Source organism: Panthera pardus, unplaced genomic scaffold (genome assembly GCF_024362965.1).
Source record: "Panthera pardus isolate Hobbes unplaced genomic scaffold, ASM2436296v1 HiC_scaffold_5, whole genome shotgun sequence".
In the NCBI taxonomy this organism is placed as follows: domain Eukaryota; kingdom Metazoa; phylum Chordata; class Mammalia; order Carnivora; family Felidae; genus Panthera; species Panthera pardus.
In genome coordinates, this window is record NW_026526980.1 from 9,216,113 (window position 1) to 9,242,500 (window position 26,388).

General features: G+C 41.4%; 1 long non-coding RNA gene across 3 annotated transcripts in view; it reads left to right on the forward strand.

The window, feature by feature from the left end:
- Nucleotides 1-3,986: 3,986 nt before the first annotated feature.
- LOC109278381 (uncharacterized) overlaps nucleotides 3,987-26,388 on the forward strand; it is a 250,607-nt gene continuing 228,205 nt past the window's right edge. For 2 of the 3 annotated variants that reach the window (XR_008419333.1, XR_002085639.2), the window contains exons 1-2: nucleotides 3,987-4,207; nucleotides 17,642-17,815. This is a non-coding gene — a long non-coding RNA (uncharacterized LOC109278381). Of the gene's footprint in view, nucleotides 4,208-11,070; nucleotides 11,132-17,641; nucleotides 17,816-26,388 lie in introns of those variants that run through there. The other variant, XR_008419334.1, reaches the window with a different exon arrangement.

Sequence of the window (26,388 nt, forward strand, 5' to 3'; positions counted from 1 at the left end):
GGGCCTCACCTCTCACCTCCCCTTGAGATTCACAGCATGAGAAGCTTGAATATAGCCACAGCACTGTTCTACTCCCCAGCGTCCGAAGAACCCAGGGCTCCCAAAGCATTGTTATTTGTCCAGACGGGACAAGACGGACTGTCCAGATCTTCTCCACTTGCCATCTCAAGTAAAACACTAGGATGCTACAAAACGAAGGCTGGCCTTTCCACCCTTGCTCTGTATCTTAGCTTGCAGACCTCACATTATTTCCATTGCCAGTCCTTTTGGAAAATGAACAGTTGGATGAGCCAGGAGGGAAGGGAGAAGGAGGGAGGGGAAAAAAAGAACACACGAACTCTTTCTTAAGAAATCAGAAGGGCAGTAGGCGGACGAAAGGACTCTGTTTGTTTCTTGCTCTTGGCATGGTGGTCAAGAGCATGGGCTTTGATGGAGCCAGGTGCTCAGCCCAGCTGTGCTGTTTTTTATCCATGTGATTCTAGGCAGAGCTTTCTACTGCTCGGTGTCTGTTTCTTCAACTCCTCAAAAAAAAAAAAAAAAAAGGATGATTATACTTACATTCAAGAGTTGCTTTGAAGATGAACTCAGATAATACAACAGAGCTCTTAGGCACGTGGTAAGTTGTCAGTAAATCGTAGCTGTTATTATATTATTATCATCAACAAGCATAAAGAAGAGAAAGGTAGACTTTTGTTTATCAGAGCAGAAAACTAAAAAAAAAAATTGCTAGAGCTCATAAAAGATGATAGAATAATCTTTTGGGACTGTCAGCATTTTAGACTTCAGACATTGAAATATCAACAGGATGGACCATCTGTCACTGGTGTTGTAGAGAAGATTACCACTTCGAGGGTCCTTCTGTGAGGGATAGTAGAGGAAGGCCATTGTATTAAATCATCAGGGCTTCTCCTTAGCTACCAGATGCTCTGAGTTTTGCCGCTCTTCCAAGAGCTTACCACACTCTGATCTTTGGAGATAGCTTGGCATCATTCCTTCTGTCTGTCTGTCTTATGACATAAACCTAAAAGTCCCAGATGTAGTATTTCTTGGGTAGTGGAAGATCCTCTCAGTTTTTATCTGATGCAGTTTTGAACCTCTCTTGATGGTGATGCTGTCCAATTAGAGAGCCAGGTCTTCTGGGACACCTGGCTGGCTCAGTCGGCTGAGCGTCTGACTCTTGATTTCATCTCAGGTCACTATCTCATGGTTCATGAGTTCAAGCCCTGCATTGGGCTCTGTGTTGACATTGAGAAGCCTGCTTGGGATTCTCTCTCTCCCTCTCTGCCCCTCCCCCACTTTCTCTCTCTCTCTCTCTCTCTCAAAATAAATAAACTTGAAAAAAAATTCTACTGAAAAAACAAGCCAGCTCTTCCTATGCCTAGTGCATTCCTATCAGCATGTTACTGACACGGGAGATCCTGAGCTCTTTGGGCAGATAGATTTGGGTTTGAATCCCTCTAGGCTGGCTGTGTGACCCTGAGTAAGTGGTTTACTCTCTCCGAGCCCCGTTTCCTTATTTATCAGGAAATGATACCCCTGTGTGAGTGCTCTGGTTTGGGGGGAGGTTTAGAGATAATGTCCACATAGTGACTAGCACAATATCTGAAACAGTGTGTGGACTTTCGGACACAGGAACCAGAAATTATAACAATAAACACAATAATAATAGTTAATATTATTGATATTGCTAGTTATTCAACATATTTTTTAAACTATCAAAAGACTGCTTCATTTGAAGCAGCCACAGAGAAATGAATACCTTGCCCTTGGTTGGGGAGAGAACACTGCAGAGAGATGAGAAAGACTTGACTGGCAGAAGTTTGGGGCTCTCTGTGCGTGTGTGTGTGTGTGTGTGTGTGTGTGTGTGTGTGTGTGTGTTTACAAAATTGGCAGTCCTAAAAAGAAGTTACAAGAGTAGCTACCCAGGGAGAAACTGATCACAAAGCCGAGTGTAAGCAAGAATTATGCTTTCCTTCTGTGCTACAGGAGTGCCGCACCCTCTGGGGGCTGCTTTTCATTTGTAATCTGAGTAACTCAGTCGAGCTGCCGACAGCCAACCTTGCATTGATTGGGAACTCTGCAGGGGCGCTTAGGCACCAGGGCACCCCGGGACCATCGTTTCCCTTATTAGTCATCACTCTTCACGGTGAGCGTGTGTGTGTGTGTGTGTGTGTGTGTGTGTGTGTGTGTGTGTGCGCGCGCGCGCATGCACGCATGTGTGTCCGTGTCATAGTGCTGGGACGATTATTCTCGGCCTTTGTGGGACCTGGTGGAGAGAACTGCAGATAAGAGCTCTGTCCAGACGTAGCCTCTGACAGCAGAAGGCCCTGTCCTTAGGCTGACCCCAGCCCCCTATCAAAGGGCCTGCCTGAGAAAGCTCCATGCTGCCCAGAGACTGTTTTAGTCAACACCTGACGTAGACCACTGACTTTTCTTTCTTAGGCCATTTACTAAAAAGGTCTTATAATTGTAAAGATGCATCTCTTAAAACTCAAGTGTTTTTCTCAAGGAAAAGCCTTTCATTTTAAATATACTGATCAGAAGGATAGGACCTCTGTCTTCCAGTCTCTGGAGGAGGGTAGAATCCTAACTTCGATGACAGCCAGCTGGCAGACACAGCTGGCCTAATCTCATTTATCCTGACCAAGCCTTTGTAAATTTCCTCCTCTCTGACTCGGCTGAGCCCCTGCTCCCCCTAACTCTCCCTTCAGAACACCCAGATCGTTTTTGCACAAATGGAATGGAGTCCCGCTTTTCGCCCTGCTGTCAGTAGTTACTGAGTAAAATAGAAAATAAAATCTGTTTTTACCACTTTAATTATTGTCCACTGTGTTTGTCTTGGCCTTGGAAAGGCTCTCACAGGGCAGAGTGGATGTATTTCTTTGATGTCTGGTCACCGGCAGAGGGTCAAGGGATGTTTCTCTTCTTTCTTTCCTGAACAAGAGACTGCGTCAGGCCATTGTGACAGTGCCTGGATATTAACACAATGGACATAAAATGGGAATGATAATAATACCTGCTTAATGAAGTTGTCCTGAGGCTTAATTAAGTTAATGGAGCTAATTGACCTGGAGAAGCAGAGTATTTCAGACTCCTCACCCTCCCCTGGGACGCACTAAGTCTTCCAGGAATCTTACAGCTCTCAGGCACACAGACCCTTTCCTTTGGGGATGTCAGAGAATGTCCCTGGTGAAGGTGAGAGACATGGTATGGTTATCGAGCACTTAAGTATGTGCCAGGCACTAAGCAAGACCCTCTATCCTTTGTCTCAGGTAGGTCTTCCAACAGAACTTCTGTTTGTAAGGTAAGGAGGGAAAAGCAATTTGGCAGATTGGCCACCAGAATTTATCTCTTTTCCCTCTTCTTAAACCCCATCGGAGAGATAGCAGGAAGGAGGGGAGGAATGAGGGAGGGAGGGAGGAAGGTATTATCTTACAAAGAGCACAGAATAGACCAGGAGAGATTTAGATGGATTCTGGGAGGTGGAAAACAGAAAAGGTGATGAGTGGCATCGAAGAACAGAGACAGTTATAACCGGCATTTTGAGGCACAGAGTACTAGGGAAGGCAGGAATGAGTTGGTACTTAGAAACTGTACATGGAGCTTTGACCCTCCCGATCCCCCTGCCCCTCCCTGACACAGTCAGACAACTCCCTCTCCTCCCACCCCTCACCCCTGCCACACGGAAGTAGAATTTCTATATTGATAAACGAGAAAAGCCCAGGACTCTTGGGGTCAACAGGGATAGCAGACAGTTGGAAAGAGAAATGGGAAAACCCTGGGGCCTGTCAGCTCCCTTGTCCTCCTCATCCAGATGCTTGGAGGATTTTTATCTGGAGAAACGGACAGATCCATGAGAAAAGACGTCAAGATACTGAAATCTTGTGGTTCTCCAATGAACAAGCTGACTCACTGCCTCATCGTCTTAGGAGAAGTTTCATCAGCCAACACCATACCCCGCATGCGTGGAACTCACGAAGGGCTTTCTAGAGTCCTCTCTTCAGTCTGATCACCACTCAGTGCAGGAAATCTCCAGGCTGAAAGGGAAAGACCCAAATAAGCAAGAAACAAGGCGAGAACAAGAAAAATGTACAGTATTTAAATAAGGGGAGGTAAATATTAGGAGGATCAGCTAAAGCAGTGGAGAGTGGCTGCCCCAGGGAGCAAGATTCAGGAGCGAGGAGGATTGAAACTGCTGAGTTTCATGGTAAGACTTTTAGCACTCTTTGACTTTTCTTTAAATGTGTGTATTTGGCAAATATAAAATTTAATTTTATAATCTTACGGGAAAGAAATGCTTCCCATTGAACAGAGGAGTCAACGGAGGCTCAGAAGGGTAAGGTGACTGGCCCAGTATGACGGCAGGCAAATCATAGAGCCAGATTCGAACCCACAAGTATCTGTCTTAAAACCTCAGGATGTTGCTCCTTCTCCTGAGTGATTCCGTGCTCGCTATGTAAAAATCAGTTAAAGAAAACCAGCCTCTGACAGGTAACGTTCCCCTTACGAGCCTTCTGTGAGGTCAGTTCGAGTGAGTCGAGTGTTCAGTAAAGTCTTCAAGTCCCTCATTAAGGGAATGAGACTGGGGGCTCTGGGCTGTTCACTGCATGATTCCAGGCACGATCTCCGTTGTGGCCCAGACGGTTATTGCTGCAACTCAATATGGTGGCCCCCAAGGACTCCCGGAAGACAGCAAAGAATGAGAAATCCATGGCCTTAAAATACATTATTGATGTCTGACTGCATTGGGAACCAGGGAGTTTGGAGGCATCCTTTTAGAGTTTTGTTTTTTTCTTTTTTCTTTTTTTTTTTTTTTTCAAATCTCCTTCCTTTTCCAAAATAAATAAATAAAATGGACTCCATGCCAGAAATCCAAATCTTTGTAAGCGTTTCTGTTTCAAGTGTTAGCAGGAGTTTTCATAGTTTGGGTTGCCCCAAGAAATGCCAACCTCTTATTTTCTCTCCTGCCATTAAAGGCAAGCAATGCAGGGCTTCTAGAGGTTTAACCTCTAAGTTGATCAATGAAGACAGTTGAGGAGGGAGAAAGACCTTGAGAAAGACATACTGTGTCTTGATTCAGGGTCTGACAACTCATATGCATTTGGGACTGATATTGGGGAATCCAAGGATTGGTGGCTTTTCTTTTTAGTGGAAAGCACCCTTATCCAGGTCAATTTGGAATAATAATAGTTCTGTTCATCAAAGGCCATCTCTTAGAGGCCTTCTCTGACTGCCTACCTACCCAACCATGGGATAGGTTAGGTGTTTAGGTTTAGGTTTCTATGGAAGCCCTTCTACTTCCTTTTTAGCATGAGTGGTAGCACGAACTGTGCTTAAATGGAATTGTTGGTTTATTTTTCAACTTACTTTCCTGATTATAACCTTTGCAAGGTTAGGGACTGTGCCTGTCTTGTGCAGTACAGTATTTCCTCACCTGGCACACAGCAGCCTTAATAAATATTTCCTGATAGACCAAAAGAATAGAATATTGTAACTCAACGGTACATTCTCCCCAGACCAGTGTTTTTATTTTTTATTTTTCTGAGTGGTATGCCACCTTCCCATCCTTATTACTTAGAATCGCTGAAATGTGACATTCATGCTTAGCAAAGGTTTTTTTTTTGGTCGTTAAAAAAGCAATCCTAGACAATGTGTGTGTGTAGAGTGGGGTGACTACACACGCGTGTTAGAATGACTGACGCAATCTCCATCTGGAGAACAATCATCACTCCCTCAGCCACTGCCACTGAACCCTTTTTCTGAATGCCTCTTGTGTGTATGTGTGTCACCATATCCAGTCTTTCAGCTTTCCAGATCTTAAAAATTCGTTGGGAAATTTCTCTGCTCCATCTGACTTAATCCTTTGTTATAGCAGAGTGTACCAGGACCTCTGTCTTGATATGTCTGTGATCTTGTCCCTTTTCACCAGTCTCAGGCTTCAAGCAGTGAGAAGGGAACTTAATCGTTCTTGTTGGCTGCCATCTTGTTTCTCTCCTCCTCCTCTTTATTTTTCCTAAAATAACTGCAACACTAAGTTGTTAAAGCCTACAACTCATAGCAGAGTTTAGCTAGACAAAAGGCTGATAAGCTCTAAGATAGCTGAGATGCCAAAGAAATTTAATAGTACCCTAATATGGCTTATGAATGGAATGGAATGGGTAGTTACAAGCCTCTTACCACATCTCATGGCTGGAGTGAGTCCAACACATAGGATCTAGAAGGGATTTTAGTGGATAGAAGGTCCAACCACCTCATTTTATAGTTGAAAGGTGCACAGAGTGGAAGTGAGTCCTCCCAAGTCAAGTAAATCCCTTTCAGCAATTGAAGAATGAATTTGGTAATGAGAATAATATTTTAAGATATTATTTATTTGTTTTCATCTCCTACCACAATAATCATGTTCCCAGAGAGCTGTTGTACCATTAGAGCCCCAGGGAAAACAAGAGAAAAAAACCCTTTGGCTCAGAAAAGAGCAGGATAAGATATAAGTGAAATTCTCATAAAAGAAGAAGGATAGAAACCCCCCTTTAACCCCTGGCTCAGAATGGGTGAAACTAAGTAAAAGTGGATGTTGGGAGACACATGGATCCTGCCCATTTCTTTTCAGGATCAAGCCTGGAGGGTAGGTTGGGATTTGGGGACTTGACTCCTCCCTAGCTGCCCCAATATTAATATGGAGACTTCTGTATCAAAGTGATACTAATATAATAAGATTGGAAGGGAGAGAGACAGAGACAGTGACTGGATTAGCATTCCCAAGTGATGTTAGAGTCCTATGTTGTAAAGTGGACCAAGAAATTTTCCTGTGCATCACCGTGGAAGAGAAAGAGTGTAGAGAAGAGTCTATTATTTGGGAAGTTTCCCAGGGTGAGGAAATTACCCTGCCAGTAGGGGCTACCGTACAGGAATCCTGGAGCTGGGGCCTTGAAATCAAGTATATCCAGCCCAATATGGGGTTGAGTCAGAATGTGAGTCCCGACAAAATAAGAAGACAGTCACTGAATTCAGCAGCTCCAGACTTCTCCCTCAGATCCTGATTAGTGATTATCTGGGCACAGTGCATTTCTGCAGAGAGTGGGGAAGCCAGAAGTACGGAAGCACCCAAGGTCGGCCTCTTCCCCTCTCCCCACTGCCCATAATCTATCTTGGGAGTGATCAGGAGAAGAGGAGGGAATTGGGAAGTCAATCTCGTCCAAAAAAAGCGTGCGTTTCATATAAAAATTGTTTACATTATTGAACAGGATCTGGCTTGCTGTATTTGGGCTAAATGTAGAGCCCTCCACTCCGCCATTTACCTACCCATCCACCAAAGGAAGGTGGGAATTCCTACAGAGTGTGATGCTAGTCATAGGAGGTAAATAAAGTACACTTTACATACCTCAGTGTCATGGGAGCATATTGGCCACCCACTTACAGGTTTTCAGTGTCATTGCTGAACTTTCTTATCTGCTTTAATTCAGCCTGGTGCTAACGGCAGGTGCTTACTCATAGGTGCTTACTGGTGAGCCTTATTGGTAAGCCATGGAGATCTTAGGGGTGTTTGGAAAATGAGTAAGTAAAAAAGGGTCATGGATTTAGTCTTTTTGTGAGTGATGTTCTCTATCCCTTCCATGAATAGTGGGTATGATAGACAATTCAATGAAGCCTTCCCTTCCTAGTTGAAGGACAAGTTCATGTGTCCCTATAATAATGATACCTTTGTTCTTCACAGCCTTAGCAGCTGGAGTGATAGTGTCGTTCTTTAATTAGAGGGAGGAATATAAGAATTATTTAACCCAACCCCTTCATCTCACAGGTGGGAAAAGCAAGGCTTTGTGATATAAGGTGGTTTACCCATGGCTACCAAGAAAGTTAACAGCAGAAGCAAGCCCAGAACTCAACGCATCCTAATTCCTGGTGTTCTAGACTAGTCTGCTCTATATTTTGCAACCTTCTCTGTACATAAGAGATCACACCTAAGGAGAAAACCATCTGGTGTACATGAGTGAAGCAGTTGCCACTGGAGGATAAGAGGATGAACTCTGATGACTTCTGGGAACTTTGGTTACTGTCTCACCTCTGAGACTCAGTTCCAGGACACTTTTCCCTTGAGCTTTGGCACATCCAAAACTTGATACCCCTAGGAGAAGAAGCAGCACAGCCACTGGGACTTGAAAAATTCCAAGAAAACACTGACATGTGGATGGCAGGAATCACAGTGTTCTCTTTCTTCTCTAACAGAATCCGCAGGATGCCAAAAAGACAAATGCATTTTTTCTCCTCCAAATTATTCCTCCTACAAATGCTAAGTATCTCCATCTGGGAGACATTTAACATTTCAAGGAGTACTCGCCACGTATCAACTGTCTCCCCAAAATAACTCCCCTTCTTGCTGTAGGAACTGCCAAGATCCAGCCCAGACAGAAGGGAAACAGTGTGTCTGGGAGGCCTCAAGTTAGAGAGCAAGAACAGCCATCCCCTCACCTGGGACCATCCCCTCTTCTCTCTTCAGAGTGTATTTCGATGACACAGAGTCTGGATGTCATTGCATCCCTCTCCTCAAAGGCTGGGTTTCCAGAAAACATTTCCTCCGTGACATCCCGCCACATGATTGTCTCATGTTTCTTCTGACTCCTTCAGTTCATTCAGATACATACAGGAAGTCACATACATTTCCTGATAGACCGAGTAAGAGCGTGTCTCATGAAAGATGGCGGTGATGGGAATATCTGAGCTCTGAATAAGATCCAAGAACTTGTCTTCACCACTTTCCTTTCTGCTCCGCTTGAATTTGCCAAATCCAGCCATGGGGGAAATGAACACTGCACTGACGTCTCCAGGCCATGGATCCTGCATTTATCCATTGCCCACCTCCTGTTTATTTGTTACCTACAGTGTGGTGGTAGCTAGGAGAGAGCCAAGGAGACAGGAGACACACAGGCTTGGTCATCACAGCGTGCTGTGTGACTAAGGGGGGAGGTGTATAAAATATGTCCACAAGTGTCACTGCATCTGGGTAGAATGGTACAGGAAATCCCGCTAAAGGACCATAAGAATGGCAAGAAGGCACTGCCAGCCTTTGTGGTATACATGGCACTTGTCCTAACACCTTTAAGGAGGAGGATTAGAATTTCAACATGTGGAGATCAGTTGAGTGAAAGACGTCTCCGGTGCGTGGAAAAGCTTGAGGAGACAATTCAATGTTGTAAAGGAGTCCGGAGCTGGATTTCATTTATTCATTCCCTCCTTCATTCATTCAGTAAAAGTGACATGTTCTTAGCTCAGAGTATGTTCAGGGCCATAGAGCTAGGACCTGGGCATATGAAGATACATAAAAGATGACCACAAGAGTCTTACCTAGTGGGCGCATCAGAGAAGTGGAGGAGAAAGTGCAGTGTAGGGTGGCAAGAACCATAACCAAACAGAGGTGGGGACTTGCTTCAGGCTTGGGAAGCCAGGAAAGACCTTCTGCAGGGGAAGAAAGCAGATGCCAAAGATGGAACAAGTACTTTCCAAGCAGTGCTTGGCTCTGCAGGCAGACTGGGGGGGGCCACTGCCAGGTGGGTAGGTGGCGAAAGAGTGGAACCTGCTTAAGCTGTTTGCGTTTTCTTAGCACAGGAGTTCCTCCATCCGTGCTTCTGTTTATGGTGATGCAGTGGAAACAGCAAGGCTGTTGATTCACACCAACACTGGGAGTCCTGCTGTCAGCCTGTGACGGGTAGGAAGGTCTAGCTCTGAAATGTGCGGCACTGCCGTTGACCACTTGTTCGCCAGTGTTCTCGTCCCATTTTATGCTGTTGATTCTCTTTTCCTCAGCACGTTGGTCTCGGTTGCCAATGACTTCGTTGAGGGCAGGGAGTAAGCCCTTAGAGCCGTTAGCACAGGGCTGAGTCACATAATAGATGCCCATTGTATACCTGATGACCCATTGTCATGGGTGTGTGTGTGTGTGGGTGGGTGGGTGTGTGTGTGTGTGTGTGGGTGTGTGTGTGGGTGTGATTCCGTGGGGGCTGCAATAGGGGATTGTTCTTGTTTTTGACAGACTATAATATTTCTCCAGCTTTTCTTTTCATTGGTGATGCTTTCTTATTATGTGCAATCCTTTGTTCTCTTATGTATGAATGATAGTTTATTGGCTGGGAACAGAATCTTCTGAAAGGAAACATTTTTAGGTAATGTATGTGTTTATAGGTGGTCCGTGTCAGTGACTTGCCACCAGAACACCTGTCATCAGATGGTTAAAAATTTTAAAAAGTATCTATTTTGAGTTTTTTGTAAACTCAGATATTTGTTAAACCCCTGTGTATCATTTAAAGGGGAGGAAGTATTGCTTTATACCAAACATTTAAAAGTATTGTTGATTATTAAAAAGAAAGAAAAGTTAAAAATAAAAAATCTAGTGTCATTGTTAATATGTTGCTATGTTTGTTGCATATCTTTGTATTCTTTTATGCATGTGTATATATGCACTGTGTGCTTTTAAAAATTAGGATTGTAGGGGCACCTGGGTGGCTCAGTCGGTTAAGCATCCGACTCTTGATTTCAGCTCATGTCATGACCTCATGGTTTGTGGGTTTGAGCCCCACATTGGCCTCTGTGCTGGCAGCATGGAGCCTGCTTGGGGTTCTCTCTCTCTCTCTCTCTCTCTCTCTCTCTCTTTCTCTCTCTCTCTCTCTGTCTCTCTGTCTCTCTTTCTCCCTTTGCCCCTCCACCACTTGTGCTCGCTCACTCTCTCTGTCAAAATAAGTAAACATTAAAAAAAGAAAAAACATAAATAAAAATTATGATTGTTGGTTACATCCTGACTTAGAGGATGCATTTTAAAATACTGTAAGTAGCATGTAGACATTAAATCCTTTTATGTGAACATAATTTTTAATGGCTGCACCGTGCACCATGTGAGAATCTAAGTCTTGAGGGGAGAATCGGAATTAATCCAATCCACAAATAAATACGGAATTTCTGCTTTGATAAGGAGATGCTCCAGTAAGAGTACACGATAGGGGATTTGACATGGGGGTCAGGAAAAGCTTCCACATCACAAGAGGGTGATGACTCATTGGAATCTAAATGATAATTCCAAGTGCCCCTAGCGCGCTAGGCAGGGATGGCATAGATATGGCATGAGAAGGGACTCCCAGGAAAGATGACAGTATGTGCAAAGTACTGGCAACAGGGAATGGGGGACCTTTTGGGGACTTCTGTTGTGTAACTGATTTTCACTGCTTACTTGTATGTCTTTACATCACCTCCTGGCCATCTTACTGACCTCTTTCATTTTCCTGTTGTGTTTTCTAGAGCTACACGCATATTGTTTCCCACTCATCCTAAGACCATTCATGATTTCAGCCTTTGCCGGGAGTCAGGCCCCTTGCCTGTGTCTGCTTGTGTAATCCTCACTGTCCTTTATGGGAAGGGTTCAGTGTTCCTCATACACAGGAAACCCACACTTGTACCAGCCAAGGAATTTACCAAAGTGGTGTTCAGTTGCTAGTGAGTGATGCAGCTGGGATCCAGACCCAACCCTAACGTCATTGTGTGTGTGTGCATCCGGCCTGGCATTAAGCTAACCTTTTTATAATTTTTTTGATGATAAATTTAAAAAAATTATATTTGATTCTCAACCCCTGTACTAAGAGTCAAAGCATCAAGCAATTTCTATTTTCTTTTGTTAAATAGGGAATTCTTTTTTTTATTGTGGAAAGAACACTTAACATGAGAGCTACCCTCTTAACAAATTTTTAAGTGTACAATACAGTGATGCCATGTGTAAGCATACTTTTGTACGGCACATTTCCAGAATGTACTCTTCTTGTAAAACTGCAACTTTATATGTACAAGTTGAACAGCTGCTCACTTTTCCCTCCTCCCCGCAGTGCCCGGAAATCAGCATTCTACTGTTGCTCTGAGTGTGACCATTTCAGATGCCTCATGCAGTATTTGACCTTCTGTGGCTGGCTTATTTCACTTAGCAGAATGTCCTCAGCGTTCATGCGTGTTGCTGCATGTGGCAGGATTTTCTTTTTTCTTTAAGGCTGAATAATATTCCACTGCATATGTAAACACCACACTTTCTTGATCCATTCCTGTCAGTGAACATTTAGGTTGTTTCCGTATCTTGGCTCTTGGAAATCATTCTGCAGTAACATGAGAGTGCATATATGTTTGAGATCCTGATTTTAGAATTTTTTTTTTTTTGGATAAATACCCAGTAGTGGGATTGCTGGATCATAAGGTAGTTCTGTTTGTGATTTTTTTGAGAAACCTCTGTACGGTTTTCCACTCTGGCTGTACCACTTTATGTTCCCACCACCAGTGTGAAAGGGTTACGGTTTCTCCACGTCCTTGCCAACACTTGCTATCTTTTGCCTCTTTGGTAATTGCCATCTAATGGGTGAGACATGATAGCTCGTTGTTTTATTTATTTATTTATTTATTTATTTATTTATTTAACTTCTATTTTAGAGAGAGAGAGACAGAGAGAGAGAGAGGGAGAGGGAGAGAGGGAGAGAATCATAAGCAGGCTCCATGCTCAGTGTGGAGCCTAACATGGGGCTCGATCCTACGACCCTGGGATCACGACCTCATCCGAAATCAAGAGTCAGATGCTCAACCGACTGAGCCACCCAGGTGCCCCATCTCAGTGTCATTTTAATTTGTAACCTAATATTTTGGAGGGTTTTTTTTACTTCTCTTTTTAAATATCTAAACTGTTAAAAAGCAGGGACCTTAATTTTGTCCACGACATTAATGGTTGTGTTTCTGGTGTTTGTAGGTGGGTAAAGAACTGGTTATTGATACCTGGAAGCTGTTCTTTTACAAGGTTAGCAAAGTCTCTATTCCAAGATTTCTGCCTTTTTAAATAAGGCAGAGGTGAATATCAAATTTTGTCAGAAACCTTTTAAGTATTTGATGATGGTCTTTCCTCTTTGACCCACTGATATGATAAATTATGTTAATAGACTTCTAAATATTAATTGACTCCTGACAGTAAATCATCCTTGGTTTCCTGGAGTAAAATCTGCTGGGTCCTGGTGAATTACTCTTCCCAAGCATAGCTGAGTCGGGGTGCTAGTGTTTTATTTTGTGCGTTTATGCCAGTAAGTAAGATTGGACTGAAGCTTCCTCCTTCCCTGTTCGTAGTTGTTAGATCTCAGCAATAGAGTTATGTCAACCTCACTAAAGAAATTAGGACACATTTTCTCTTTTTATTTCTTCTTGAACAAAACATGGGAGTTACTTATTTTTGAAATGTTGAAATAGTTAACATTTAGAATAATTCAGGCCAAGTACCTTCTTCAGAGGTGATTTTTATGTGACTTGTTCAATTTCTACAAAGTTAGTGTTCTACTCCGATTTCCACAGAGTCAATTTTTTATAATTTGTGTTTTCCTAGAACACCATCAATATTACAATTTTCATATTTATTTGGTATATGATTATTATTTATTATACATGGCATTATCTTAAAAATAACTAATTTGTAGGATTTTTAAAAAATTCGCATTTCTCCATAGTGTTGAGAGGCTAACTAAAGCACTGGTCAGAAGTCCGTTGTGGACCAAGGTGGCCAGATTTTAATCTCACCTCTGCTGCTTGCCTCTTGGGTGATCTTAGGCTCACCAGTTCTCTGTTGTCTTCCTCACTTTCTTCATTTGTAAAATGAGGGTAACAATAGTACCCTCCTTGTAGCGTTGTTAATAAGAGTTAACCAGAGCCAGGCACAAAACTAATAATGTTAGCTATTATTCTGTTTTCTAATTTTTTAACATTTCTGTTTAAAAACAAAATGGTATTCAGGTTTATATATTCACTATGCAGGTTATAGATTTGTTTCCATACATTACTGGGTTTTAAAAAAAGTCTCCCCTTCATTTCTTTCTTATACTTTTCTTAGTTTTCACTTCCTGCCTTTGAAAAAAATCTCATTGAGGTGCCTTCCTTAGTTCATTTCTTTTCATCCTTTCTTGTTTAACAATAAACTTTCAGGCTAAAATCTTGGACCATCACATTTTTGTATTCTGTGTCTTCTCAGAAAATTTATTTCTAAGTAATCTATAACCAATGTTTTCATTTTTCTCTTTGACCAACATATTATGTAGGAGAGAGTTTTAATTTGTAAAAGCTTGGGCTTTTCTAGTTTTTGTTTGTTCATTTAGATTTTAAAGAATGTTTTCTGTTATATATGCTCAGAAAATAGCAATTTCTATATAATTTTATATACTTTTCAATATATTCACAGAGAATGTGACTTGAACTACCACTTTTTGTTTTGAGTGTGTGTGATCTAATATTATATAAATTTGAGAAACCATACTAATTGAGCTCTTAAAAGAAGTTTCATTATCTTCTTGGTATAATATTTAAATTTTTTTTACGTTTACTTTTTTTGATAGAGAGAGACAGAGCACAAGTGGGCAAGGGGTAGAGAGAGGAGACACAGAATCCGAAGCAGGCTCCAGGCTCCGAGCTGGCAGCACAGAGCCTGACACAGGGCTCAAACACACAAACAGCAAGATTATGACCTGAGCCAAAGACAGATGCTTAACCGACTGAGCCACCCAGACTCCCCTTCTTGGTGTAATATTTAAAAGTCTTCTCAATCAATCTCATATTATGAACATCCTGTACATTGTTATTTATTTTGGTCTACTTAATGGGTCAAAAACTCTTGAGAGTTAAAATCTCTCAGCACCAAAGTATATATGTTCTCTGTCCCTTGTATTGCTAGGAATTTAGTTTAAGGTATTTAATGATTTCAATAAGTAAGCATTGTGACTGTTGGTGTGCCTTGTACATTGTGTATTTATCAGTATAAAATAATATGTTCTATTTAAGATACTTTACTTGAATTCTACAGTGCCTGACAATCATTTTGTAGCTCCCAGGTTAACTTTGGTTTGCAATAGACCGGCACCTCTTTCATATTTTTTTCTATTTAACCCAAATAAGTAATTTTGTTTTTTAGGTCTGGCCAGTGGAAACAGCATAAAGTTGGATTCAGAGTTTTTTGTTTGTTTCAAGTTTTTAAATTCCAGTTAGTTAACTTATAGTGTAATATTAGTTTCAGGAGTAAAATTTAGTGATTCATCACTTACATACAACACCCTGGTCAGCATGACAAGTGCTTTCCTTAATACCCATAGCCCATTTAGCCCATCCCCCCCACCTCCCCTCCAATAACCCTCAGTTTGTTCTGTGTAATTAAGAGTCTGCTTTATGGTTCACCTCTCTTTTTCCCCCTATGTTCATCATTTCATTTATTTTATTTTGCTTTATTTATTTTATTTTATTTTATTTTATTTTATTTTATTTTATTTTTAATATCAATTCAAGTTAGTGAACATATAAGTATAGTATTGATTTCAGGAATAGAATTTGGTGATACTTCATTTACATATAACACCTGGTGCCCTTCTTAATGCCCATCACCCATTTAGACCATCCTCCCACCCAACACTCTACCAGCAACCCTCCCCTCGTTCTCTGTATTTAACAGTCTCTTATGGTTTGCCTCCCTCTCTGTTTTTTATCTTATTTCATGTTTCCTTCCCCTCTCCTCTGTTCATCTGTTTTGTTTCTTAAATTCCACATATGTGTGAAATCATATATTTGTCTTTCTCTGACTGACTTTTTCGCTTAGCATAATACACTCTAGCTCTATCCATGTTGTTGCAAATGGCAATATTTCATTTTTTGTGATCACCGAGTAATATTCCATTGTGTGTGTGTGTGTGTGTGTGTACACACACACATACACATACCACATCTTCTCTATCCATTCATCTGTCAATGGACATCTGGGTTCTTTCCATAATTTGGCTATTGTCGATAATACTGCTGTTGATAATCACTGGGGTGTGGATATCCCTTTGAGTCACTATTTTTGTATTCTTTGGGTGAATACCTAGGAGTGCATTTGCTGGATCATAGGGTAGTTCTATTTTTAACTTTCTGAGTAACCTCCATACTGTTTTCCAGGGTGGCTACACCAGTTTGCATTCCCACCAGTAGTGCAAGAGGGTTCTCCTTTCTCCACATCCTCAACAACATGTGTTGTTTCCTGTGTTGTTAATTTTAGCCATTCTGACAGGTGTGCATTGGTATCTCATTGTAGTTTTGATTTGTATTTCCCTGATGATGAGTGATGTTGAGCATCTTTTGATATGTCTGTTGGCCATCTGGATGTCTTATTTGGAAAAATGTATGTCTTTTGTCCATTTCTTCACTGGATTGTTTGTTTTTTGGGTGTTGAGTTTTCCAGTCTCTGAGTCTCTGACTTTTCGTTGGGGAGCTTAAAAAAATATGCATTCATTGCCATAAACATGTTTGCTTGGGTTTATTTCTATCATTTGTTTTCTTGTTTCCTCAGTTTTATTAACTGTTCCCCATCCATTTTTTTTTAACTATAGGTGGCATAATAATGAAGTAGTTAAAAAGAAACCTGGAACAGGTCCAGCTCTCTGACTGACTATGGGCATTGTGTCCCATAACCAGGAGTAGTTTGAGGCATAGAGATTGCCTGGAGTGCACCCAGAAAAGTGTGGTCCCAGTAAAAGTTGCAACATATTGCCATATGAGGATTAGATGAAGAATTAGACTGGGGGAAAAGTTGAAGTACTGATTGGAGAGTTAGGGACAGGGAGAGGAGGCAGTGGGGGGCAGAGGGAGGAATGGAGAGATTGGAGTGATTTTGTAGAGCTTCTGGATCAGAATCCTAGGTAATATGTAGGTCTTAGGAAGTCAGAGCTATGAAAAATATTCCAAAATTGGACTCTGTTCCTCCCTACAGTTATGAGTTCACAATCATTAGAGATGTACAAGAAACAACTGGACAACATCAGAATGCACTTTAACTGATTCATATTTTGAGCAGAGGCTGCAACTCATTCATATCTACATCTTTTCAAATTCTGAAGATCTTTAATTACTTGAGAGATAGTGATGTTCATAAGAATTTAGTCTCTTCTAAATTTTTTTAACATTTATTTATTTTTGAGAGACAGAGGAGTGGGAGAGGGGCAGAGGGAGAGGGAGACAGAGAATCTGAAACAGGCTCCAGGCTCTGCGCTGTCAGCACAGAGCCCAACACTGGGCTTGAACCCACAGACCCTGAGATCATGACCTGAGCTGAAGTCAGACGCTTAATCAACTGAGCCACCCAGGTGCCCCTAATTTAGTCTCTTCTAAATTTGAAGTCTTTTAAGCTTCTTATATTTAGATTTAGATTCTATAGAATAGCTTTCAAAAGAAAGTCCTGTGCCCAGGTATCCTGTGTGGATGGGTGGCTTGTATGAAGGTCTGTATTTATACAAATGTACATAGAGTTCTTCACCCTGGCAAAATATTAGAATTGGCTGGGGTGCTTAAAAAATACTGACGTCTAGTTCTCATTCAGGGTGTTTGATTTCACCTTTCTGGGTTAGATCCTGGAGAGCGTTTTGTTTTGTTTTGTTTTGTTTTGTTAACAATCTCTCCAGGAGATTCTAATCTGCAGTCAAGTTAAGCAACATTGGCACAGAGAATGTTACCATTGATTTTCAGTTGGGCACACATGGCAAACATTTGTGATTTGCCTTTGGCACATCCATTTTTCCATTTTGGGGCCACCATCCCTTACTTTGTTTGGGGAGTCATCACTTCTTTCTTTATATCTCTGCAGATTTGAAGGCATTGACTCTGAATTTGGGTGGAACAGGACTGTCAGACTTCACTCAGCCCCACGTTCCCCAGGACTTTTCAAGAGACGTCCTCATTTCAGCTGGATTTCAACCCAGTAGAAGGCTGGAGAAGTGGAGGCCACCCTGGATCCTAAGAAAAGCTGGCACAGAAAAAGGTAGGGTTGAAAGATGGACAGAAACTAAATCCCGATATGACTTGAGCCGTGAATTCAGCCACTCTAGGGTCATCGTGCTCTCCATTTCACAGATGAGGAAACTGAGACTAGGTGCGATTTGATTACTTGTCCCCCAGTGTCAAGACAGGATTTGACTCTATAAGGGTAAAATTTCACAAGTTAGAGAATTTCTGCCCTACTACACCATCACGGCTAGTAAACACGTCATGTCCTCTGAGTGAAACTAAATAATTAAGAATTTTGAAACGAGTAGGTCTGGGTTTGAGTCTGTCAAGGAGATTTTATGCTGTTTTGGCAATGCCTGTGTTGTATGGGATAAATACTTATTTCTGTTTCTCGGGATAAGTCACGGGTTTTGTTTGCTTGGGTTTTTGCTCACTTTCAACAGACAGAGTACTATTACATAAATGGTAATGAGTGTCTCTGTAATTGTCCTCTTTTGCAGATTTTCTTTGGGTATATTCTTGCTGGTTCCCCAAATGTAAGTGCACAGCAGAGAGTATGGAAGGTAGAGAATGCTTTGAAAACATGGGGAGAAGAGAGCCAAGAAGCAGTCAAATGTACACCACAGTCTTTTAGGATGGTGTGTTTTATACTTTGTAGAAGAGCTTTCCTGAGCAATCCCAATAGAGTCTTAAAAAAAAAAAAAACTGAAACCCTGCCAGATAGATCTAGGTGGGCTGGGGAAACTAGGACATAGTAACACCATGTGCTAATAAACCCTTACTGTATCAGTAAGTGACAGGGATGGGATTTGATTTCCAAATGCAGATGCTTTCTTACACTCCACGCCTGCAAAGCACTTCTAATTCCATCACTGTTCCGCTTTGTTGATAACCAGAGTCATTATGAATTTTAAGACGATCAGAGTTATCTTGAAGGTTATCAAGATTTTCTGTTCTTTGGGTGATGTTTATCAGGCTAACCTTGGAACTGCTCAGAAATGGCAGAGTTGTTCTATGAGACGGGGAGCTATGAATCTGGCCTGAGTATTTCTTGAAAAAGAAAGGAAATCGTTTTTAAAAAACATCACATTCCAAGGAGTTCCCCATCTTTCAGACTCGGAGTATCTAATTCCAATAACGAATCAGATGAGAAAGGATATATTCCTATTCTCTCCCAACAAGCACTTTGGTGGGCTCATCTGCTATTCTATAGTGATATTGTCTAACTGTGATGATCCCAAGCATGGCCTTCGTCAGAGCATTTGTGATTCAAAGTCCAAGAAGCAAGTTGAAGCAGTAACACAGCTTACAAACCAATTTAATTACTCTTGACTAGTCACTTGATCAGCTAGCTAGTCAGTGGGATATCATGGTTAACCAAGGAAGAGGCCAAATTAGACCCAGACCCCAGAGGTTGTCTGAATTCCCAGCAGTAAGACTGCTCACCTTTTCTCATCTAATTGCAGCCATCAGTTTAATCCTTAAAGAATTATGTCCAATTGGTTTCCGTCTGTCTGCATTTGTAAATGTCATTCTGCCCAGCATGTGTTGTAAAGATTAGCTGTGCTTCATCGTTTTGTTAGCATGAATCAATAATGTGGGATTCTTGGCTTGCTGAATTTTTGAAGTCATCTGCGAATCAATGTATGCTATTTGTGCAGTACCCCTTATAACATGCTAATTGATATCATTGGATAAAATGCCTCGTTTTGGAAGACAGTTATTGAAAATTTTGAGATTAGCCTTAAGGTTAGCTTACGCTATAGAGGAGACATCCTGGACATGCTGTGTTATGTCATTTTGCTGATTCACACTCATGGAATCCATTCTGGGGGGGGGAGGGGTAGAATCAAATTACCAAAATTCTGCACAGGAGCTTGGTCAAAGAAAATGCAAAACAAAGGTCCCTACACAGAATTTTTGTGGTGGGCCCTTAAAAATATCTGCCAGCGGTTCAAAAACGACTCACTCTTGGAAGATGTAGCAATGGTGCTGGAAATTACATCCTATGAAGAAAGCAGGGGGTTATAATGCATTTCCTGGAAATTGCACCATAAAGGAGGTTCATCTTTCTTCAAAGAGGGTGAAAAGCAAGCAGTACTTATGTGGTAATTCCATAGGTTGTTTAATATTTTTTTTTTCCATCTCAGGAAATTCAGTCAGACGACTTGATGCTCTCCCAAGGCCAAACTCTTCCTAAGCCTGTAGAAATGGGTGTTGATACTATGTTGTTATTAATCAGTAAAAGATGCCTTATAAAAATATTCCAACTTCACTAGTTATAAAAGACAACAATATAATTTATCAAATTAGCAAATACTGAAAAACTATTAAAGCTGCTGAGGATGGGGTGATTCACTGCTGGGTGGTGTGTAAATTATTGCAATCTTTCTGACAAGCCATTTCACAGAAGTATATGAAGGCTGAAAATGATCTTACCCTTTTAGACCTAATAAATCTAGTTTTAGTGAACATTCAAATTTGTAGGCAAACATTTATGCTTAAATATGTTTATGACTGTGTTAATTCAAATAAAAATTGTGGCAGCAATCTAAACATCTAACAAAATGAATGATTGAAATCATTATAGTCTCTCCCTTTGAGAAATTATCCCAAATTCATTTAAATGAGAGTTTGTAAAGAATTTTTAATTTCCTGGAAAAATCTTTAAATGTGATGTTAGATAACCAAACCAAGATATAAAGTCATATGCATGACATCATCTTACCTGTATAAGGAATACATTTTGGGAAAGGTGCTGGAAATTAATATCTTGAGATATTGAGTCATTCATTCTATAAACACATTTGTCAGGGACTACTTTTTCAGACACTGTTCTCGAACCAGAGATTATAGTGATACTAGACAAGTCCCTGCCCTCATGAAACATGAATTTTAGTAGGAGACGTAGGCGCGTGCACGCACGCGCGCACACACACACACACACACACACACACGCACACACACATCAAGGCACTCTCTGGAAGTGATAGTAGTTATAAAGAAAATATAATATGACAATGTTACTTAATGGTGCCAGCAATGAGGGACACACCAGAGGACTTCAGATTAAACGTCATGAAAGCCTCTCAGGAGGTAATCATTAAGCTGACCTGAAGACAGGGAGGGAGAAATGGGAGAATCTGGTCCAAGAGTGTGCCAGGGAGAGGGATGAATAAGAGCAAAGGCAAGGACAGTTGGGTATGTGCTAGAAATGTAAAGAGGAACCGCTGGAGCTTACTGAGTGAGGGCTCAGGAGGCACAGTCCAAAACAAACAGATCTTGGAAGCTAGAGCAAGGCATTTAAATCTCATGTATATGTGAGGAGAAGTCTTGGAGGCCTTTGAGCCAGGGAGTGACTTAATATGATTTACACTTTTAAGGCACTCCTACAGATGCCTTTGGAAATATAATGTAAAGGTCAAGAGAGGAAATAGAGGAACCAGGTTCCCTTTGTTTCAGCAAACCTACTTCTGATAACTTATCATATGGATATAATTGCGTATACAAAAATACAACATAAAAGGCTACTGCAGTATCATTTGTGACAGCAAACCCTGTCGTCAAAAGATAGGTTACTGGTTAAATACATTCTCTTTTAGCCATATAATGGAATACTAAGCAGCTACATAAAGAATCAGGAAACTTGCTCCAAGTATACATATGGGAAGATCTCTAAAGGTATAGGAAAGTGAGAGGAGAACGGGATGCATCATGTGCTCACATGTAAAAACTAAAATTTGGTTACCTGTGAAAGGTCGGGGTGGGAAGGGGCCAACGAAGAGCAAAGGTATATGTATTTTGATATAGTTTGAGTTTTGAATATGTGTCCCATCTATTCAAACAACATTAAAATAGGATATGTGGATTTCAGCAATCCAGGGAGAGATAATGGAGATGCTGAAGTAGTGGCATTGTAGATGGGGAGAAGTTGATAGAATTGGGGTAGGTTCAGTAGATTCTGTCTATGGAATTTGATTAGGGGTTTGATTGTGAGCTGTGAGGGGAAATCAAAGATGGTTCCTAAGATTTTGGTTTGAGAAACTGGATGGTTGTGATAGTTCCAGGACTGGAGTAGAAGGTAGTTTTGGAAGGAAATTCAGAAGTTCTGATTTTTGAGCTTATGTTTGAGTTGATAGAGGCATCCAAGTAGAGATTGGGCAGGCAATTGAACTTAGGAGTCTAGAGATCAAGATAGACATTGGATCTGGAGATGAAAACTTAGGAGGCACCAATATATAGGTGTTTTTTAAAGCCATGGGATTGGATGAGATTATTTAGTGGCTGAGGAGTGTACTCGGAGAAGTGAAGTCTTGGCGGCACTGAGCCCTGTGACAATTACTATTTCAAGTTGAGCCAAAGAGGAAGATCTAGAAAAGGATACTCAGAATGTGGGCTGTGGAGGAGTTAGGAGGAAAACTGGGGTTTTTCAGTGACACAGAAGTTAAGGGGAAAAATGAAGTATTCCAAAAAGATAGTAGTTCTCTACGTCACATGTTGCTGGACAATAAAACAAGAGGTTAGAGAAATGACTGTAGGATTTTTCAATATGATACTCATTGTTGATTTAGAGTGGAGCCACAGTGTGGATGAGTGGTCTGAAGAAATAACATAAGATCAGAAATGAAGAAGTGGAAATGGTGGGGCTCCTGGCTGGCTCAGTTGGTTAAGTGTCTGACTCTTGATCTTGGCTCAGGTCATGATCTCCTGGATCTGCTTGATATTCTCCCCTCCCCCCCCGACCCTTCCACTGATGAAGCTCATTTTCTCTCTCTCTCTCTCTCTCTCAAAATAAATAAACTTAAAAAAAGAAGTGGAAGTGGTGATTAAAAATCACTCTTTTGAGGAGTTTCTGTTTGTCTTGAAAAGAAGCAAAAGGAAGAGGAAATGTCTAGAGAAATTTTGTTTCTTTTCTGTCAGATGAGAAACACTGGGATGTGTTTGTATAAGACTGGGAATGGGATAGTAGAAAGGGAGAAACTGATATTAAGGTAAAAGGGATGATAATTCAAGGATCCCAGACCAGGCAAATCTTTGAGAAGATGAGAGGAGACAGGATCTAGAGCCAAGTGGAAGGGTTGGCCTGTGAAGGAGCCCAGCTCTTTTCCATTGTCAGCGTGCTTGCCACTGGATGGTCAATTTAATGGATTGTTATTGCCTCAGTTCTCCTCATCTGAAAAATGGGGAATATATGGTGCATACCTCGTACGATAAAGTAAATAACAATGTCTAGAAAGTGGCATACTCTCAGTAAATAGCAGGCATTTTTGTTATTATTTTGTTCTATATATTTTTCAGATATTCCCTTTTAAGCATCTGCTACAATAATGTGAAAATGTGTGTTAGTGTTTTGTCTTATATTTCCTGGTCAGTAGGAATAATAGAAATGCAAAAGTGACCCAGAAACCCTCAGCACACTGAGACTTTTTCAGCACCAAGGACAGCAAACTCCATAATAATCAGTTCGCAAGATTTCTGCATAGGATTGCTTAGGGGCCAGTCACTCTTATAAATACATAAAGGTAGGAAGGAAGCAAGCCTTAGATTGAGCCCTGCGGGAAATTCCACTTCCCACTTGCAAAGAACAAGGCTGGGCTTTTTCTTTGTGGTGTTTCTGCCACTTGCACATAGTGCTGGCATTGTATGAAGCACTGCTCCCTATCTCCCGGGAACCCAGTGTGTTTGTGCTGGTTTAGAGAAAACCGAGGGAGAGCAGGGAAATAAGAATCGGTGTTTCAGAGGCAGGCTTACAGGACACCTGCAATGCTGGGAGAATGGCAGATTACATTGGGATGCGACGTGGGCCTGAGTTCTGAATATGTTGACTTTATCTTTTAATAATGCATTTCATTAGGAACAGGGGCTATTGATGTACCCAGCAAACAAAATGCATTCTTCACAGGCAGCCTCACTCTTCGGTAGTTCCTTAAGCAGAGGGAGAAAAAGCAATGCTTGATGACTGTTTCTTTTATTAAAAATTGCCTATTACTGGCTCTGGGGAAGGGAAGGGAACCAAATCTCACCAGCGTCCTGTTTTGAACCAGACTCTTCATCTAATTTAGATCATTTAATTCTCTCACATACCTTTAAGGGAGGCATCAGCCCTGTTTGTACAAGGGAGAAAGCTCTGAGAAGTTTTGTAACTCAAAGTCACACAGCTCATGAGTAGTCAGTTGACATTTGAGCTCAAGGCTTTCTTTCTGTGTTTACTACCTGTTTCTTTGAACCAGGGTTTCTCAACACCAATGCTGTTGACATTTTGGGTTGGATGGGTGTGTGTGTGTGTATGTGTGTGTGTTGGAGAAGGGGCTGTCCTGTGCATTGTAGGATATTTGACATCATCACAAGTACAATATCCTCCCCCCAGGCCCTGCTTGTGATAACCAAAAATACCTGCGGAAATTGCCAAATGTCTCTTGGGAAGCAAAATTTCCCTGCCTGAGAACCACTGGTCTACATGATGCTGTCTAAAGAATGCCTCTGCAGCTCATTGACCAGCAGCGGCTTTCTAGATTGTGATCATAGATCATATTTGTGTGTGCTACATTCATTTTTTTATTCACCTACTCCTTCAGCTGCCTGTCAATACTTTCTGAGTGTCTACTCTAAGCCAGGCACTCTGCTAGGTACTGAGGTGAAGAGATGAATGGATCATAGTCCCTTTCCTTTGGGGCATGCATTCTGAGGATACAGACAGCTGCTCAGGAAGCATAGTGCCAGTGGCTGCTAAGAGAAGAGACATTTATCCTAGTGTAGGGATCCAGGTCTTTGAGAAAAGAATCTACGAGGTATGCAGGGTCCACAGGTTGACCTAAAAGATTACCTTGTCTTATGGGCTTTTGCTTAAGGATTATTGTGAGTTTCTAGTGAATGAATCTTTAGTGACCCAGCTGACAGGATTTTTTTTTTACATATTTTATTTTGATATTAACATACATAAAGCAAAAAGCACATTTTATATGTGCAAAGCTTGAATAATTCTTACATATACTCATACTTGTGTACCCACTACCGTTCAGGGTCAAGATAGAGAATATTTCTATTTTCCCAGAAGTTACTTTTATGCCTCCTGTTCACGAGAAGCCCCCACAGTGATAAATACTGTACAACATCTAGCTAACTTAGTTTTGCCTTTCTTGAGCTTCATATAGGTAGAATCATTACAACACGTTTTCTTTGGTGTCTGTCCTATTTATCTCATCATTGCATTGTGAGATTTATCTATACTGTTGCATGTAGCAGTATTTTATTCTTTTTTATGGCCATATAAAATTCCACAAAGTGAATATTGCCATGATTTATTTATCCATTTTCCTACTGATGAGCATTTAGGTTGGTTTTCAGTTTTGACTGTTATTAACAAAGCTGTCATAAATATTTTTATGTATGTCTTTTAATGGACATGAATATTCCTTTCTCTTGGGCATATACTTAGGAGAATTGTTGGGTTATAGGGTAAGTAAATGTTTAGCCTTAGGAAATACTGCCTGGGTTTTTTCTAAAGAGGCTATACCAATCTGCACCCCAGCTAGCACCTCTTGAGAGTTTTGGTTGCATCGCAGGTTAGCATCGTACATAGCTAAGGCAAATATTTTAACCCTAAGGTTGCAGGAAGCAGGGGATCGATTGGGGGAAAAGATAACAGCACTTTTGTCCCACTGGCTTACTCTCTGTCACCATCCCCAAACCTGGCCACCTAAGGCTCTGGAAGAGAGACTCAGTGGGTCAGAGCCACTAGTGAAGAGGTGGATGAAACTGCTTCTCCAACTGTAAGATACTGCTAAATAACAGCTGGCATTATAGGGGTGAAGAGAGAAATCAGGGTGAGAACATCCACCAGCCTGATTGCTTTTCTGATGCGAGACACACATCAGAGGTTGGTTATCTAAGGCACCGATGGCATTATACAGAGAGCCCTGGGGATCCTGTCTCAGCTCTGCTATGGGACCAAGGAGAATCAACCAATACTCTTTGAGGTCGTTTCCTCACTCACAATACTGCCTGGCCCACCTCCCAGGGTTGCTGAGAGATCAAGTGATAATATGTACATAAAGAATAGTGTGTGCCCGAAGAGACGCCTGTTTTTCCAAGGTTGCACTGTGGCCACCCTGCTTTTGCTCCAGGGATTGGGAGCCAGAGAAAAGCTACACACCATGGTGGAAAGAATGTGAAGCTAATAGCACCCTTAGTCAGTCACCACTGTTGGGTCTGGTTTCCTCCGTTCACCTTTCTGGTCCTGGGTGTCCCTATCTGTGAAATCATGTCTTGGACCTGATCAAGTCTGATGGCATTCCCCTGGAGGCATTGAGAGAATGAGAGTATAAATGACTCCAAATCAGTTCCCATTATTTGCTTCAGACCCCCTTAGCGATAACTATGTTGGCTAACTTTTATTGAGTGCCAGCAACTGCCCTGCGCACTCTGCATGCATCATAGTGTTTATTCCTCACAACCAACCTCATGAGGGAGATGCCATTATTATTCCCATTTTACTGATGAGAAAAATGAGGCACAGAGGAGTTACCTGAAGGCCCATAGCTGGTAAGTATAGGCAGTACCTTAGCCCAGGCAGACTGACTCCTGAGTCAAGTTACTAAGGCTCTGATA